The sequence below is a fragment of the Lepisma saccharinum genome, chromosome 19, assembly GCF_977018435.1.
Source record: "Lepisma saccharinum chromosome 19, izLepSacc3.1, whole genome shotgun sequence".
NCBI lineage: Eukaryota > Metazoa > Arthropoda > Insecta > Zygentoma > Lepismatidae > Lepisma > Lepisma saccharinum.
In genome coordinates this window covers 5635997-5655064 of record NC_139247.1, presented here as the reverse complement: position 1 = coordinate 5655064, position 19068 = coordinate 5635997, and positions in this window count along the sequence as shown.

Below are 19068 nucleotides of genomic sequence, written 5' to 3'. Positions count from 1 at the left end.
CCGCGAAATCGCGCACCACACACCGATCTTTTGTGGATGAAGTGATTGTTCATGTAACAAATGGGGATTGTTACTTGACCAGTGTCGAGAATTTTGACAGTTGACATATCCATTTAAGTGGAACCATGCTTCATCCCTGAAAAAAACCTTATCCAAAATATTCACACCATTGTCTCCAATAACATTTCTAAACCACTGGCGGTATCTTACACGTGCACCTTTGTCTGCTTCCTTCAGTTCTTGCACAGCCTGTACCTTATATGCACGTAGGTGCAATTGTTTTAACGCTCGGTGAGTTGTTGTTTTTGATACACCTGACTTTGCAGCAAGTTTACGAACAGATTTCCTGGGAGATTGTGATATTCTCTGCTCCACATCCTGCAGCACACCTTGTGTCAAAACTGGTGGTTGTCTGTGGTAGGGTTTGTCAATAACTGATCCTGTTTCACGAAATCTGGAAACAAGTCGATATATCGTCGAATTTTCTGGAACACTGTTAATCGGATATTTCTCGCGAAACACAGTTTTTACACTAGTGTACGATTTTGAACAAAAATAATGTTCCACAATGAACACCCTCTCTTCCAAAGAGTACTTCATTTCACAGAACAATTCTAATCTTCCCCTAGGAACAATGCGAAATGCACTGCTCAAACAGTTCTGAGTACACAACTAACTGATTCTTTTGTTCTCGTTCGGTGGGCGCTCTTATCGCATTGCATGGTTGCCAGGAGTAGGTAAGTAACACTTTTTTCACCATAATTTTCATTTTCTTTTTCTTTTTTCCTGTTTCCAGTATTTCCATGTCATAGACCATCACTAAACACACCTTTTGTTGCCTTCAAACATCAAAAGTGTTGCCACTGTACCTCATACTTTTTTAAAACACCCATTTGGACCGGTACGCCGTTACGAGGCATTTCAGGATTGGCTATACGCGAAAACGATCGGTTTTCTTCTCTGAACTATAGATTGCGAAATAGTCCACCTACCCAAGGTTGAAATTGACGTCCGAATTTCCGTACGAATGTTTGACATGTAATTTTCCATGCTTTGTGGAAAAATATATTTACGCTTTCACTTACATTTGGCAACACTGCATGAACAACACTGCACCCCGTTTGTTGTTTCTATGTTTAAAAATATCTACTTGGACAGGGCTAACATTTGGTGTATGACTTTTGTATGTACAGGTTTCGATTACAAAGTAACGCCACTCTTAATTCCCAGTTGCGCCGTTCGTGGGACACCCTGTATTATAATGAAATTCGAACATGTACAGTTTCGACAAGTCGAGAACTGTTGCACCAATGTAAATACGTTTTCTGAATTTTATTAATTTTAAATCTATATTAAAAAGTGATAAATTCTCGTTGTAAATTTTTCGCGATTTGAATCTAGGATCAGATACTAATTTTCTACATTTATTGTTATCTGAAACCAATTTTATGTCTATATTCTTTCTGACGTTCTCCATCGTTTTTCCATAAACGGCATTATTCATTAGTTTATAAAAATCTTTATCTAATTCTGAAATGGCAGCTGTTCTGTGTCTCGTGTTGGTCTCAATATAAGATTTTTACCATGGAGAGTGTTTGAACTTGAGAATTCTTCTCACATTTACTACCTGAACACCCTTCCCAATCAAAAACCGGAGATTCTTGTAGTGGACGACATATCTCTCGTTTCTCTCCAAAGTTAACAAAAGCTTGCTTTGATTATAATCAGGTGGACATTTAATTTCGGGAGCCGGAGGTAAATCGGAAAAAGTATCATGCAAATTATTTGGAAATTCAATGTCCACCTCAATAAACAGACCAAATTCACGATCGTCGAAACAATTAATATTAATTGAAATGGGATCTATCCACTCGAATCCTCCGTAGGGCAGTTTTTGTATCATTGCGAATCCGTAGAGATTGTTTACGTCAGCGTAAAATATGTAATTCGATGGTCGATTTGCATCGTATTGATTCTCAGACATGTGCATGTTGTTTGCCTTTGCATGTCTCTGCGAGCATTGCACCATCCCCCACGTATCTCCCTTTCTATAAAAAGTAACATGTCCACATCCGATATCAATTACAACTTGATCCTGGTCTGAAGCAACATAGCAGACCACGCCAAACGAGGAATACTGTAGAAATATGCTGGATCTAATTTATACAAATTTTTGCTGTTTTTCTCAATACCTAAAAAACATCAGCAAGTATTGTTACGTCTAATTTGATAAATGCATCGTGATAATCACCAAGAGTGTTGCATCTCAATTTCTTCCATATTAATTTCGCATGTTCGTATTCTTCATTCGTAATTCCGATTTTTTTTCAGTTGACTGAAGAATTCTTTTTGAGGTGGGAGAGTATCATTGTCAAATTTAGATTCATCGGTTACATATTCGTAAGGATAAATGCCTTTACGTTTAATCAGTTCTACGTGTATGTTGGGAAAACTAGCTTTTGTAATTTTAAATTGTTCGTCAGTAAGTTTACTCGCTAAAGCATCGAGACTTGCCGATAGGAATCTAAAAGAATCTAGAAACATCATCTCTATGATTTCATTCGTTCCTGGAATTTTAACTTTCTTACTTATAGAAATATAACGTTCATCGTTCTGAGCAAGAATATATATTTTTTGCGTATCGTATCTAAGATTCATAATTAAAAAATGGAAGTAATAATTAGATCCATTGTGAAAAAATATTGTTACGAATTAAGGCTTCTGGATTTTGAGGTTGCAGGTGTTACAGATTCCACTAATGTAGTTTCCGGTGAAATGATTATGGTGAAATACTTTCCGATTCTCATCCGTAAAATGTTGATCACACACCGGACACGTTTCAATGTTATTGTAAGATTGAAGTTCATCACTAGATAATGGAAGCATTGGTTTCGATTGGCATAAGAGGCTGCCAATTTTCTCAACCACCTCCGCCATTTTTTTAAAAAAAGAGTTCAATAACATTCGGTCCGCGATATATATATGGTTTATCTATCTTATCCTGCCAAACAACAACATATCCAAAACTATTTGGATCATGTAGCTGGTACGGTGTTGTGGAAGAAAATTCGGGGTCCAGATCGCAATAAGACAATGGTTTGAGAAAAGCCTCAAAGTCTGCGATGATAATGGCCGGATGTTCCAACAAGGCCTTCTACATTTTAAATTCTTCGAAATCATTTGCTTTGGGCATTAACATGCGAGCCGGTCTGTTGACTCCACAGTAGAATTTATGTTCAGAAAGTTTTTGTTTGGCAATTTATTGATTTTGGAAATGTTGTTAATTACGTTGGTCAAGATCGTCGAATACGGTTAAACACCGTGGACAAACTTCAATGTGTGCATGAAACTTGGTTGTTTGGCTTCTGACCAAGCGGGAGAGTGAACGAATTATCGTGTAATGATGAACATCATCGTCAGCAATAAGAAGCAGATTGATTTCCACGCCTTCGTCATCAAACATATTAGTTATCCTAACAGGATGCACAAAATGCTTAACTGAAGTATACGAATATACATTTATAGCTAATCGTTTTCCTTCTTCATTTCGTGCCCTGTTTTCAAACTTTGTTATATCGGATAAAGCAACAGGATACTGGATACCTAACATAGCATATTCAATCTCGTCTACATATTTTTTATAATGACTAACTTGTTCCGGATGATTTGAACAATGAATCGGCTGAAGCGCTGCCAAAACACACCAGATAAAACACTTATTGTCAGTGTTATGAATGTTCAGCACAGCTCTCATATGCTGAATCTCTACCGGAAGTGGAACATAGCTTGAAGCAAAAAAAGGTGTAAATTTGTTTACATAAGCGATTAATCTGTGAGGACTTCTACATAAAGACCAATCTGATCCATTAGCCTCGAATTCATCGTGTTTCCTAATCAATTCACTAGTAAGATTAGAATAAAAAACGTTCAAATTATTAATGTCTGCCAAATAAAGAACTTGGGTTTTCTTCTTGTGAAGAAAAATATTTCGTGTACCATTGGTTTTCTCATATTTACAGATTAGATCAACATATATTTTTATGGAGTTGTTTTCCAGTTTATTTTTCAAAATATTTCTGATAGATGTTTTAATTTCACTCAAGAAACTAGAAATATCACAGCCTGGTTTCGAAATAAAAAGAAAATCCAGGAGTTGGTTGTTGAATGCAGATCTAATCGGCTTTTGGTCAATAGACATCTTAATTTGTTTGGAAGTAGAAGCTTCAGCTTCAGGATGATCAATTTTTCTTTTCAATGTTCCATGTCCGGTTGATGCCTTGCAAATTTTCAGGTGTTTACTTAAATGTGCAAAGCTAATTATTTTTTTGCATTGAGGACAAGGCTTAGTAGGTAACGAACGATTTATTGTTGAACCTGTTACGCTACATCTTGCCCTATACTTGCTAATATTAGTTTTGGAGATTAATTTCCCACAAATAACACATTCGATTAAATTGGTAGATGACATTTTTTAATATGCTTTAAGTAAATAACAATAAGACGCACAATCAACTCAAAATTCAATAAGATTCTATTTACTAGAAAAAACACTTTTAAACTTACGATAATTGATAGAATGTAACTTAAAAAAACAATAGTTATAATTATAATATTTTTCAGCTCAGGTATTTATATATAAATTTTCTCGGGAAAAATACAAAATTCAATACAAATACAAATTCCTACAAATTCAATCTGTGTGAAAAATAACTTGATCCACCTTCAAAATAAAATAATTGTAGCTATTACGATAAAATTTTCAGCTATGTTATTTATACAGAATTTCCGGAGACAACAATTAACATCTAATCACATCAAAACTTAATCTGATCGAAATTACTATAAAAAAAATCACTTGATATACTTTTTTAAACTTAAAATAATAAATAGTATGTAGCTTTAAAATAAATTAAATACTTAATTTTTAACCAAAAAAATATGAGGAGCACTGCAACAACATATCCGTACTCTTCAACCACTCTCACGATCCTGACTGATCTGTCATCATCATCATTCATTGTGGTTTTCTTGTTTTCAGTTTCGTCCCTTGGGACTTGACTTGACTTGTGTGTTTGAGATTTGTGTGACGATGGTGATTTGTATGGATTTGTTGTAGTAGTGTCACTCCCTGCAACTGCTACAGGGTGTGGGAGATGGATTTTTTGCTCCTTTGTTTACTGGAGCGGGTGAGGTTTTTGGAGGGGATTATTGTCCCCTCCGGGAGGCTGTTTTTTGTTTAGCCTATCGTGTGTGATTCCTCCTTAGAGGATTGATATGGCAGTACGGCATCAGGTGTTGTGTTGGCGTTGGTGTTAGCTCTTATGCAGGGTACAAGGTATATTGATCAGGATATATGGAGAAAATACATGGAGAAGATACATGGTAGAGTATACGTAGTAAAGTCGATATACATGACTATAGGTGGAGTGATACATGAAAACACATGGGAGATACATGGAAAATACATGGAAAATACATGGGAAATACATGGAAAATACATGAGAAATAGATGGAGAGGAGACGTAGTGCAGGAGTTAAATGGAGACTATATAGTGGTGGCAGTATGGGAGTGAGTGTTGGACTTAGATTACTGGAGCCTGGCTTCATTTCTGGGATCGTGGGGGCGAGGAGTTCTATGTTTCCATCGCAGGATGGGTGTTGTGCCTATGCTGCGGACAGCTGGATTCTGGTGTGTCGCCAATTGGCGCCAGAAGGTGAGTGTAATTTTACCTGTCTGGATCCGTAGCATCTCCATCTTCATGAATCTGCACTATCCTGGTCCTTCGGTCGTGGCCTCCGACGAGTCTTGCGGCCCGGTTTTGGACGACTTGCAGCTTTTGGAAGGTTGTTGGTGCCACCTGGTGCCAGGCTGGAATGGCGTAGAGTAGTAGTGGGCGCACACATGCCTTGTAGATATGGAGTCTCGATTCCATCGACAATGTGAGCGCTCGGAGGATTGGATACAGCGCCGCGATTCGTGCTCCGGCTCGCCGGCAGATGTCATCTACATGCCTGGCGAAGGTCATCCTGCGGTCCAGGGTCAGGCCAAGGTATACTGCACTCTCTTGGTGTGGGATGTGCTCCCCTAGCAAGGTGAGGCGTCTTTGCTGCTGCGGTCGTCTCGCCCTGTAGATCACTGCAACGCTCTTGCCAGGATTTGGTTGGATCCTCCATCTTGTGGTCCAGGTTTCCAGAAGGTGTAGTTGATCTTGCATCCGGATGTAGTTTTCGTACAGGTCTCGATGAGATACGAAGAACGCTGTATCATCTGCGAATACTGCCGGGGTGATTCTTGGTGCTATCGGCATGTCTGCCGTGTAGACAGCGTATAGCAGTGGAGCCAGCACTGATCCTTGTGGTACTCCCGCGTGGATGGTTTCTGGGGCGGCTGATTTTCCCTTTTGGTGTACTATGAAGGATCTCTGGGTTAGATAGCTTGCGATGAGTTTCGTGTAGCACTCAGGAAAGTGGTAGGTGTGCAGTTTGTACACAAGTCCCTCGTGCCACACCTTATCGAAGGCGCTCTGTATGTCTAGGAAGACACCGAGGATGAGATGTCGCCGGTTCATCATTGAAGTGATGTGGTCCACTACTCGGGTCAGCTGGGTGGTGGTGCTGTGCCCGGCCCGGAATCCGAATTGGTGGTCCGGGAGGATGTTGGCTGCCTCGACATGGTCTTGTAGTCGGCGTAGGATTACTCTCTCACATATCTTGCTTACGTGAGAGAGCAGGCTGATTGGTCTGTAGCTCGTTGGCATCCTCTGGTTCTTTCCCGGTTTTGGAATCATCACCACCCTCGATGTCTTCCACTGCTCAGGGAACTCTGCAGTGATCATTATGCTGTTGATGATCCTGGTGAGCAGTACGATGGCTTTCCTTGGTGCCCATTTGAGTGCCATTGGCGGTATCCTGTCAAGCCCTGGAGATTTGTTTGTTGGTAGCTGTTTGATGTAACTTGCCACTTCTCTGGGGTTTGTAAGTCTCGGTAGCCCCGCGACCGGTGTGTGGTGGATTTCTCTCACTGTTGCCTGGACTTCATGTAGGAAGGGAAGTGGCGGCGGCGGGTTCGGTTGGAAGATTCCTCTGAGGTGGTTGGCAAAGATATCCGCCTGTTGTTGTGGCTCGACTTCTGGGCCATTTGGCCCGTTCAGTAATGCGAAAACCTTTTAAGTAACGTAAGCGCGGACCGCGTTGAAAACATCCGAAACAGTGAGCCAATCAGAAGACACCCATTACGTCATAACCAACCAATCAGAAAACAACACGTTAGATACGAGTCATCATAATATTGCGTAATAACTTGTTGCATAACATTGCAACCCACAGGTGTCTGTCAAGTAGACCGGAAGTAGACCGGAAGTAAATTTGTGTGGGTGTAAGTGTAGGTGTGGGTGGGTGTGGGTGTTACGTACTTTAATTAACAAGACAGACAAACCTATTTCAAGACCTTCAAAAAAAAAATTGGAAAATATGTGGTAGTCGGCTTGACATAATAATGAACCTAATTTGAGAATTTTCAAAATCTTAGGCCCGTATTCATAGTCATTTCTCAAGAAAGGAAAGCGTTTTGAGACCTCTCTTAAGATGCCATGCTGTTTCATAAACGTATCTCAAGATTTAGCCCGAGACGGTTTGCTTCACCATCTTGGATAAGAAGAGTCTGTGCCAAGAGAGTCTTCCGGATGTTTTTTCCCGTTTCATAGTCCCCTCTCAAGATCCATCTTAAGATTCGTTGTTTCATAGACACTTCTTGGCAGAGTAAGAGCGGTATTCGGTCTCTTAAGATCCTGTATTCGCCAAGAGAACGAAACACGTCTCTTGAGATACAGAAAGTTCTCTTGAGAAAATAAAAATGGACGTTGGAGTTAGAAACTATGATGAATAGGATGGATATTTTGAAGATTTTCTCATTGCAACAGCTGTTTCATCCAGTTTTTATGCCTCAGTTTTGCATCAGGTATGTAAATTGAACTACTCTCTACATAATTATCTTAGTTTGAGGAAACATAAACCTTGTTAATTGGTTGTACTGCCTCTTTTCCTTCTGTTTATTGATTCATAAAGAAAAGTATAGTCCTGTATTATAATAATATTGCTTCTGCATGAACATTATTTGATTCTGAAGTAGTGCATTGATTTGTCACTCAGTTGTGTAGCAAAATAATGGAATAAAATAGGATTTCGGAGCCGTTAACCCAATGTCATCCCTCGAGAAGAAAAAAAAATGGCGGATGGAAAAGGTAATTAGCGAGTTGTGCTCCGGATTTTATTCATATTCTGAAAGGAAAATATGATCGTAGAAGCAAATGAGTCTCCTGTAGTGTTTTCAGAAACCAACCAGTGCCTATCGCAAGTAAATTAATCCCACTGTGAAAAGCAATTTGCCAAGAATCTCCGAAAACTGCACCACCTGAGACGCAGAGACAGCGATATGTTTTGGTTCGTCCTGATTCACAAGAATGGGTCATTAAGTGAACAGTGACAACGAGTCGCAGGACATACATGCATACGGAAGAACGGATCATTTAAGTGAACAGTGACAACGAGTCGCAAGACATACATGCATACGGAAGAACGGGTCCTTTAAGTGAACAGTGAAAAAAAAAATAATTAGGCAGTAAGTAATTTGTTTACGAAGCACATTCATAAACCATATAAGGTATTCACACCATTGTCAGGCATGTTTCCCAACTCGGGAGTGAGGAAGTGCAGTGAAAACGAAAGTATAAGAAATTCAGTATAGGTTCTATTTCTCGACCTTGACGTGAGTGTGGTGTATTGATCGAACCTGTGCAAAACATTGTGGCAAATGAATAACAAAAGTCAAAAAACAGGATGCCGAATTGTGACAGCTGTAAATCATTACGCCTCGAGTGTGAGAGACTAAAACTGGAACTAGCGTCAAAGGAAAAAATTATCGACGTTCTGAAATCGGACTTTCGAGATGTAGAAGAAGAAAGAAGGATTGCCCAAAATCTGTGCGATACAAACAAGCAAGATAGTTGGAGTGAAGTAGTGAAACATGGGAGAGTTCTATTCAATCGGCACTATCCATCCACTAATGCCCCAAAAGTAAAGGGCTTGGATAATTCATTCGAGCATAACAACCCTTTTGCAGCACTGACCGATGAACCTGGTGAAATCGAAAGTGCATGCAATCAGTGTAGGGAGCTTAAGTACCAAGAAAGAAGAAAGAGGCATACAACAGACCCAATCAATGCACTTCGAGACGGGAAAGTTCAAAGTACTACAAAACTGAAAATCAAAGAAAAGAGACCCAAAGCAGTGATCTTCGCTGACAGCCATGGGCGCTACCTGGCCACCAATATGAAAGGTTTTCTACAAGCAATGAATATATATGGTTCAGTGAAACCCGGAGCAAAGTCAAAACATGTACTAGAAGCAGCAAGGAAGGAGTGTTCGAGGTTCTGCTCAAATGACTATGTTATTATAGTCAATGGCTCCAATGATATTGCGACAAATCAGGGCAGCGATGTAATAATGGCAGTACGTGACTCACTAGGTTCACTGACTCATACAAATGTAATTGTAACTACTAAAACTCACAGATATGATCTCATCCCTCAGTCGTGTGTAAACATCGAAATACAAAAAATAAATAAACAGATGAAGAACACTTGTAAACACTTCAAAAATGTAACCATAATCGACCTTGACACCATGAGCAGAGAATATCATACAAGACATGGACAGCACTTGAACCACAAAGGAAAACAGTATGTATGTCAAATGATCCATGATGTTATTAACAGAAAATCACAGGAAAATCAAATCATCCCACTCTGCTGGATAAGTGGAGCAGCGCTAGTTGAATCCGACAAGGGAAAAACACAGAACACTTTGACTGAGACAAACAACAAGAGCAGCAATGAAAATGATAGGGTGGGTGTAGAAGCTAGCGATATTGCTATGAAAACTGTGAGTGATATTGGTTTCATTGAAGAGAAAAGGCGGCATGTCGAACACTCTCTCAGCAGAAGTGACGGAGCTCTAAGACTGTCAAGAAGGGAAAAACGTGTACCACAAAAATTTCATGAAGATTTTTTATTTTAGAACCAAGTGTCAAGAGTGATGATAAAAAAACAAAAGAAGGGAAAGGTACTCATGTTAAAAAATACAGTGTCAATACAATTAGTACTGGCTTTTCAGATCATGAGGCACAATGCATAAAAATTACTGCAGCACAAAACACAAACCAAACGCACACACCTTATAGACACATAAACAAAAATGAACAACTTCTTATCTCTGAAAACAAAAATATTTTTAGGTTAATGAGTCAAAATTTTCAGTCATTAAGGAACAAGATCCATGAGCTGGATGTGATTCTTGGATCCCTCAAAGAAGTCCCAGATATAATTTGTGCCACTGAACATTGGTTGCGAGAAGAAGAGTTTTCTTCCACACAAATCCCAAATTTTAATTTAGCCAGCGCATATTGCCGTAAACAACACAAACGAGGGGGTGCTGCCATACTAGTTAAAAGCAATATACCATATGAAAACGTAACAAAAACTAATTATTTAAATGAAGAATTCAATTTTGAACACGCAGTAGTGAATTTAAAATTACAACAAAATGAAGCAACAGTAGTTTGCTTATACCGAACACCAGATGGACATTTAGGTACATTTTTGAAAAATTAGAAACAATGTTGTCCATTTTACTACATAAGAAATGACCCATTATAGTGATTGGCGATATAAACATAGATTTTTTAAAAAACAATCCGGAAAAAAATGAACTAAAGACAATTCTAACCTCCCATAATTTGATTGCAACAATAAATTCACCAACAAGGATAACACCAACAAGTAAATCATGTATTGATCAAATAATAATTAACCAAGATTTTTTTGACTACACCACATCTATTTTACCTTTAGCCTTGTCCGATCATGAAGCAGTTTTCATAACTGTCCATATACCAGAGAATATAAAACAAAAAACTGCAAAACATATCACTACTATAGAAAATAGAAAATTCATTAAAGAAAGAAAACTGGACTGATGTGCTCATGGAGGAAAATTTAAATACGAAAGTAAGCTTATTCACAAAGGCAGTAAAATATCATTTTGAAGTAGCATTTCCATACAAAACATACAGACAACCCCTAAATAAAACAAAATCAATTTCCTGGATTACTAAAGGGATAAAAAAGTCCTGTGAAAAAAAAGAAAATTATATAAAGAAATCCAGAAAAACAAAAATCCCATACTTAAAGACCACTACAAAAAATATGTAATTATTCTCAGGAAGGTAATAAACAATGCTAAGAAATTGACCATTGCAGATAAAATACGCAAGTCTGCTAATAAATCAAAGAAACTATGGGAAATTGTTAATGATGAAACTGGTAAGAAAAAAAAGAACGTGAATGAAAAGATAGAAATTATGGCTGATGGAGAGAAAATAAGGAATCCCCTTGATGTAGCACAAATTTTTAATACATACTTTGTGAACATTCCCAATACCGTAAATAAAAATGCAGTAATCTCTACACCTAGATTAAGAACATATTTCAACAGTCCCAGAAACACAAACACTATGTTTCTCACACCAGTAACTGAGGGAGAATTCGAGAAGGTAATTATAAATTTAAAAAATAAGTATTCATGAGGGCCAGATGAATTTTCAAGTTCTCTACTAAAAAAATGTGCGAATAGTATTTTACAACCACTAGTAAGTATTTGCAACACATCTTTAGAAACTGTTTTTTTTCCTAGTGAGTACAAAATAGCAAAGGTGAGACCATTATTCAAGAAAGGCAACAAAGAAGAATGCTCAAACTATAGGCCAATTTCTCTTTTATTGGTCTTCTCTAAAGTAATAGAGAAAATTATGCTAAATAGATTAGTAACTTTCTTAGAAAAATACGACATTTTATCCAAACATCAATTTGGATACCAAAAAAGTAAGTCAATATCAGAAGTTATTTTTGAATTTACAAATAACATACTAAAATCGAGAGACAAAAAAATGCATGTGCATGGATTATTTTTAGATTTCACCAAAGCATTTGATTTGGTTCAGCATGACATTTTACTAGATAAAATGGACCATTATGGTATCAGAGGTATAGCAAAAAAATGGTTCACCTCTTATTTAAAAGACAGATGTCAGTATGTAGATATTAACAAAATCAAATCAGACCAACTGTTCCTCAATACAGGTGTACCGCAAGGCTCAATTCTAGGATCAGTTTTATTTTTACTCTACATAAATGATCTTCCAGAAACCTTATCAGAGTCTCAAAAAATACTTTTTGCGGATGATACAAATATCATAGTAAGAAGCCTGGAATATGAGCAACTTCAAAATAATTCCATTTCAACAACAACACAACTAAACACCTGGCTAAATAACAACGAGCTTTCCCTGAATGTTAATAAAACATTTCTAATAAATTTTAATCCAGCAAAACAAATAAAAAACTTAAATGTGATTATTAACAATGAAATTGTCAAAGAATGCAATGCAAAAAAATTCTTAGGAGTATGGCTAGACGCAAACATGTCTTGGGACATGCATATTACTAATTTAACTCAAAAGTTAAGCAGGCTCTGCTACATGATGAGAATTTTGAGAAATGTTTTAACTTTGAATGATTTAAGGACAGTATATTTTGGACAGATTCAACCTGTACTCACATATGGTATCTCTTTCTGGGGCAGTTCACCCAAAATGCAGAAAATTTTTATTTGGCAAAAATGCATATTAAAAATTATGAAGAATGTATCCCTCTCAAACCCAACAAAACAAATTTTCAATGAATTTCAAATATTACCTCTTCCATGTTTGTACATATTAGAAACATTGTACTTTATTCATACAAATTCTAAAATCTTCTCAAAAAATCTGGACATACACAAGTACAGCACTCGTATGCATAACTCCCTCCACCTTTCTACTGTCCACACATCCAAAACACATAGTGGTCTATGATTTCAAGGTGTAAAACTCTATAACAAGCTGCCAGAGGAATTCAAGAATCATATTCCAACCAAATTTAAAATAACAGTAAAAAACTTGCTTATGAAATATTTGTTTTATAGCACAGAGGAGTACTTAGATCATATTTTTCATTAATAGACATAACCTTTGACTTTTCTTGTATTTTTATGTTCACTAATAGTCATAACCTTTGATTTTTCTTCTATTTTCTATGTTATTCCATACTCTCTTATACTTTTTAATATGCATAAGTATGTGTTAATTCCTTTGTACTTAAAATCATACATGTAATTTTATTTTATACTCTTTATACTTTTTAATATGCTTAAGTATGTGTTAATTCCTTTGTACTCAAAATTATACATGTAATTGACCTATCTCATATCATAGTGGTATTTGTACTCATATGATCAAGTGGATGGAAATAAATCTTATCTTATCTTATCTTATCTTTTTAATGGACAGATTTCGATGTTTTATGTAATATTAAATTGGTTCCAACTCGCGGAAAACTCAAATAACGGATGTATTTGATCCTAAAGTATGACCGGCGTAAGTTAAAACCTTCCATCTACGGTTACTTTCGCCGCCTTTTATTAGTAAATAAACCGTTTATGTGCACACAAAAATAGCGAAAGAACACGTCAACTTCAAACCTAACACTCATAACTTAACGACGAAAAATTTTAGCTCCTGTTGTGGAATATCCTGCTGGGTGCTATATTCACGTGCACGAAGCCCTCAGGCTGTTTCACAGTAAGGTAACAGATGTACTTTATTTCACAATGACACATCTGTGCGAGCTAAAAAGAGTGAAAAACAACAACATTTAACATAATATTTATAAACCATGCAAGGCATTTAATTTCTTGAGGGAGTACAGATTGTTAAGGGTACCTAGTATTTCTATTTTGGGTGCAACTACTGGCACAATGTGGTGAGACCACATATATATTTCTTTCACACATTTTCAATGTATGTATGTCAAAATTACTCACACTAACTTGGGAAAATAAACAAGACAATAACAGTTAATCAAACTACCTAACCTGTGCAATATAGAAGTTTCTGATTATTTTTAGACACACACATGGAATACCTAACTGCCCTCCCTAACATGCAGTGCAAAAGATAGAATGCAAGAAAATATTTGTGTCTTAAAATAAATTTCCACAGTGACAAATCACGAGACCTGGTGAAAATAGCACCTGGTGAATGAAGGTAGTCACTGATTTTATTTCATTACTACAGTATATATGATTACACAAAAATATATGATTTAACATAAACATATTTGAACAAGCATAATTGTGAAATTATAAATATTTCTCTTCTATTTTCCATTCCTAAGGTGTACACAGAAGAGGCTGTATCCCTTCAGATAATTTTTATTTGACATAAATTAATACAGGTCCAAACTCTGCTTTTGTAATTTCGATATTCTCATAATACACACATGCATTTACATAAATCATATTCTACATGTGCCTATAAGCAAATACTGAACAGGTTTTCTGATGAGAATAATATTACCATCCTGTTCATGTGTACTTATGTGAGTAGTTTAGGCAGGTAAGGATAGGTGCTATAGTAACATTAACTAATTGTATATTTTTTAAGTATGTAGCAATTGTTTAGATTTGAATAATACTGAAAAACTTTTACAAACACAGGTATTTTCATCTTATTAACTTCAGAAATGAATATTTTCTGCATTTCAAAATGCATGAGATATGGACATTTTAATAATCAGGTATGTGTATTGGGTCAATTTGTGGTTAGGCATTAATTTATGTTGAATGAATTTTCTGTACAACTTTCCATGTTCTTATTTTAAATTGTGAGATCAGTCTTAAGGATATTTTGTTGTTATTTTTTCAGGTAGTGCAGGTCCCAAAAGGGAGTTCTTGACTTTGTGGCTAGATGGGCAGGAAGTATTTATGATAATTCGATATTCCAAAGGACAAGATGCACTTCTTCATGGCAAGGGATATACAGCTCAGCTCGACCATACCTCTACAGTCCATTCCAAGACCCACCAACTGATCCTGAAAGAGGTACAACTATGCCCATGATCAGCAGAGGAATGTTGTGGAGAGTACCTTTGGGATATGGAAGCGACGTTTTCCACATTTGTCCAAGACTTGGAAACAGTTCGAGACATTGTTATAGCATGTGCAGTTTTCCACAATATTGGTATCATATACAGTGGCGATGTTGAAATTTTCAAGGAACCTCAGATAACATGGCTGTAGAAATAGAGCCTACACATGTGCATCGTAACAATGGTGAGCTGCAAAGGAGCTTCTTGTGAATAGACTGTTCATATGAATATAACAATGTGGTCAGCTTATACTTTGATCAAAGACTATTCACTCAGTTTTCAATGTTTCTCTTTTTCTCTCGCACACAATTTTCTGCATCGGCATGTGTGTGTGACAGTGAATTATAGTGGTAGAAATCCTAGTTTTATGATATGCCACCTGGGTATCTCTTCGTTTGTGATTTTTATTGTGAACGCTGTTTTAGCATTTTCCATGATGTTAAATTCGTATTCATCCAAGTGCTGTGTGCATTGATACTATTGATTGATACTAAGAATATCAAAAAGTTATCCTGCAATACTGTATTTTCCTTAAAACCATGCATTTTACTACATGGTTTTAATGTCACCAAAAACATGTGTATTTTGTATACGTGGACAACATAATTTCATTTAACTTATGCTCTTTCCCCCTTTTTTTTTTAGTCAAAGAAAATAATGAAATGTGACCTTCCTTTATGTATGACCAGTGAACAAGATTATTCTCAAAATAAATTAGTGCTTTACCTGTAAATTAGTTTTGATTTTTATTTATTTCACAGTTTAATGTTTCTCAGTCATGTGCATTCGTCTAGGAAAATTAACTTCTCAGTGATGTCCATGCGTGTAGGAAAATTAACTATCTTAATTCCTTTGGTTCTTTTATGAATTTGTGCCGGACCCTGTGGCCAAGTGGTTAGCACATTGTGCTGTGACGCCAAGGGTCCCAGGTTCGAATCCCGCTCGGGCTCGGTTGTTTGTGAATGTCCATTCATCAATTTCATCACTCATCCCCATCTTCGCAAATTAGCCAAGAGGCACAAAACGCGAAGTAAACTAAATCAATCAATCAATTTTATGAATTTGTAACATGTGGATATTCTTTGGAAGCCATAGGAGGGAGTGTGTATGCACCATGTGCACACATGCACAGACAATCGATAAAAAGTAACATATAAATCTGTGGTATCACACCAAAAATTATTTACAACAGGAATGGTATGCTTTCAACTATTCAGTATAGCCTGGTACAGTTGAAAGTTACTCAGGTGAGTAAGTGCATCAAATTCTCTTGATATCATTCATTAATGGGAAAAAGCCTGATGATAATGTACCATCAAGCTAATGTTACTCTAATTGACTGGGTAAAAAAATATATACTCTTTATAAGATTTGAAAAATAATGAGTAACTTATGCAAGAGAAATGTTCATATGAAGCAATTGAAGGGCTCGGTGTGTAAAACATGTTAAGTGACACCTTGGTCATTTCTGAGTTCATTATGAAAAAATATTATTAGAAGCTATACTGTAGATAAATTGTTTTCGTCTTTGGTTTACCAATTTCAGAAGGCTTCACCGAGTCCAATGCAAATTGTATGACATGGCAATTTCACTCTAAAATTGAAGGATGGCACATTTTACTTTGTAACTGAAAAATACCAAAATATCACTTACCATGTTTTCCACCCAAGCCCTTCAATTGATCATAGCTCGCTGAAACATTTCATTGTGACCATGGACTCTCGCTTTGTTTCTATAGCCTATGGTACAGTGTAAATGAGCAAAAGGTAAAGAGGCTGTGATTAGGCAGTGGGATAAATTAGTTTGGTAATGTTTGTGCATCTCATACGTGAGAATCCCATAATCTTGTACCTTCTGTTTTATGATGGAATAAAAAACACACCCAGTGTATTGTTACACACTTTTACATTAAACTTTAATACATCTCACATATTCATTAAATGACAGAAGATTTCTTTTGTCTTCTGTCAAAAGTTTAGCCCTTAACATATTCTGAATATTTGATGTCCTTTGCTATACACTCATTTTGTGCATAAATGCCAGGCTATAATCGCTCCGCATATCTTGTTCATGTGTATTGTAACCACCCATTTCAAATTCCAACTTCTAGATGTTACGTTTTCGTCGTTGATGAATTTTACTTGTACTTGTGTCGAATTATGTCATTGCATTTTGCTTATACTCTTGAGAATAGGAGTGAACAATTTATATGCACATTGTGGAAATTCATTAAGAGTATTCCGCTTCAAATTTCGAATCCATAGAAGTTTTGTTACTAATCTGATATTCTCCGGACAGTTTTCTTCATTTTTACAGAAGAAACTACTTACGGCAATAAGTTCCTGTAGCATTGTCTAACATCTGGAAGGTGTTTTGTGTGATGTGGGAATGTTTCATAGCGGAAATTCCACCACTGACACATAGCCCCACGAGCGATTCCCGGTAAGGTTAGGTTAGGTAGGGTCATGTATAGGTTACAATAGTTAAAAATTGGTTTCGAAAAAATATGCATAGCCCTACACACCATCCTCGCATAGCCCCACACACCATTCTCTCATAGCCCCACGAACCATTGACACATAGCCCCAAAAACCATTTGCGGAAACGTACGTTCTTCAGTAACAAAAACACTTTTTTTTTAAAAAAAAATAAAAAAAATTTGCAATTACTTTGATAAAAAAAACGTGAATACACGTTAAAGAATGTTCCGCGAAGCAGATAGGTAAATACAAATATCAAAAATTGACAAAACAAAGAAGTTATAGGTGTCCGGGGAATATTAGATTTTTACTGAAGTTTTTATAACACCATTAAGCCTTGTTTCCATGATTATGAAAAACTAAATATGCTGACCAAGGCAGTAATTTATTTTATTAAAAACATAAACTAACGTAACGTTTCAACCTTCTAGCAAGGTCTTCTTCAGACTCTGTATCAAGTACAAAAGTAACCAGATACAACAAAAGGGCATTATATATACACACAAACATTACTCCCTCCAGACTATTTAGAAAGTTGTTTGGAACTTTCTAGCAGATGACTTTCACTTGCCAACTTTACTTTCACCTAAAAGGCTAAACACTTCCATATAGAATGTGGTTGGACTTTTAATCTCACGCTCTTTTCCCTTCATTTTTCTTCCTTCTCCTCTCCTCTTTCTCTCTTGTCCTTTCCACTCTTTCCAACATCTTCTTCCATTCTTTGTTTAACTTCAGTCTCCCATTCCAGTTCATTGTGTCTTCTTCACCTTTCTTCTCTATTTCCTTGGCTTCCTTACATTTTCTCACTAGCATTCTCTTCTCCCTTCCTATCTGCTTAGCCTCATCCCACTCTATGTCATGTCCTGTTTCTCTCGTGTGTTTAAATATTGCATTTCTCTCTCTCTTAAGTCGTAGATCATCCCTATGTTGTTTCAACCTGTCTTTCAGCCTTTTTTTCGTTTCTCCTATGTACACACTCTGACATTCTTTACATTTCACTTCGTAAATAATCCCTTCCTCTCCTTTTTTGAAGTTTTTAGTTTCTTTCATGATTTCTTCTATTTTATATATGTGGAAAGAGGACATCAAGTAGATTTCAGGAAAAAAATTGTAAATATTAACAAAGTGAACAACATCTGTTCTATGGTTATCTGAAAAGAACATGACAATGTGCAGGTAAGTTTGGACTAGATAGCCCTTTCTCATTTGTTGCAATTTGATACTCGGGTAGAAAATGGAGAAGCATCCCAGTATTAGACTGATGTAAGGAAATTATGTTCAAACAGATTGATGTTACAGTGAAAGAGTGGTAAGGTTGGTAACCTTCAAGTTCATAAGATTCCTCAAATGCATGCCTGCAGCTGTAAATGCCCATTTTGCTCAACTAAAACTTTTTTTTTTACCTGATGCTTATGGATATATATTCACAAATGAATTGATTTTTCTAATATATAATGTATCAAAGTTGTGTCCCAAAAAAGTTGAATTGAAATGGTTCTCGCACATA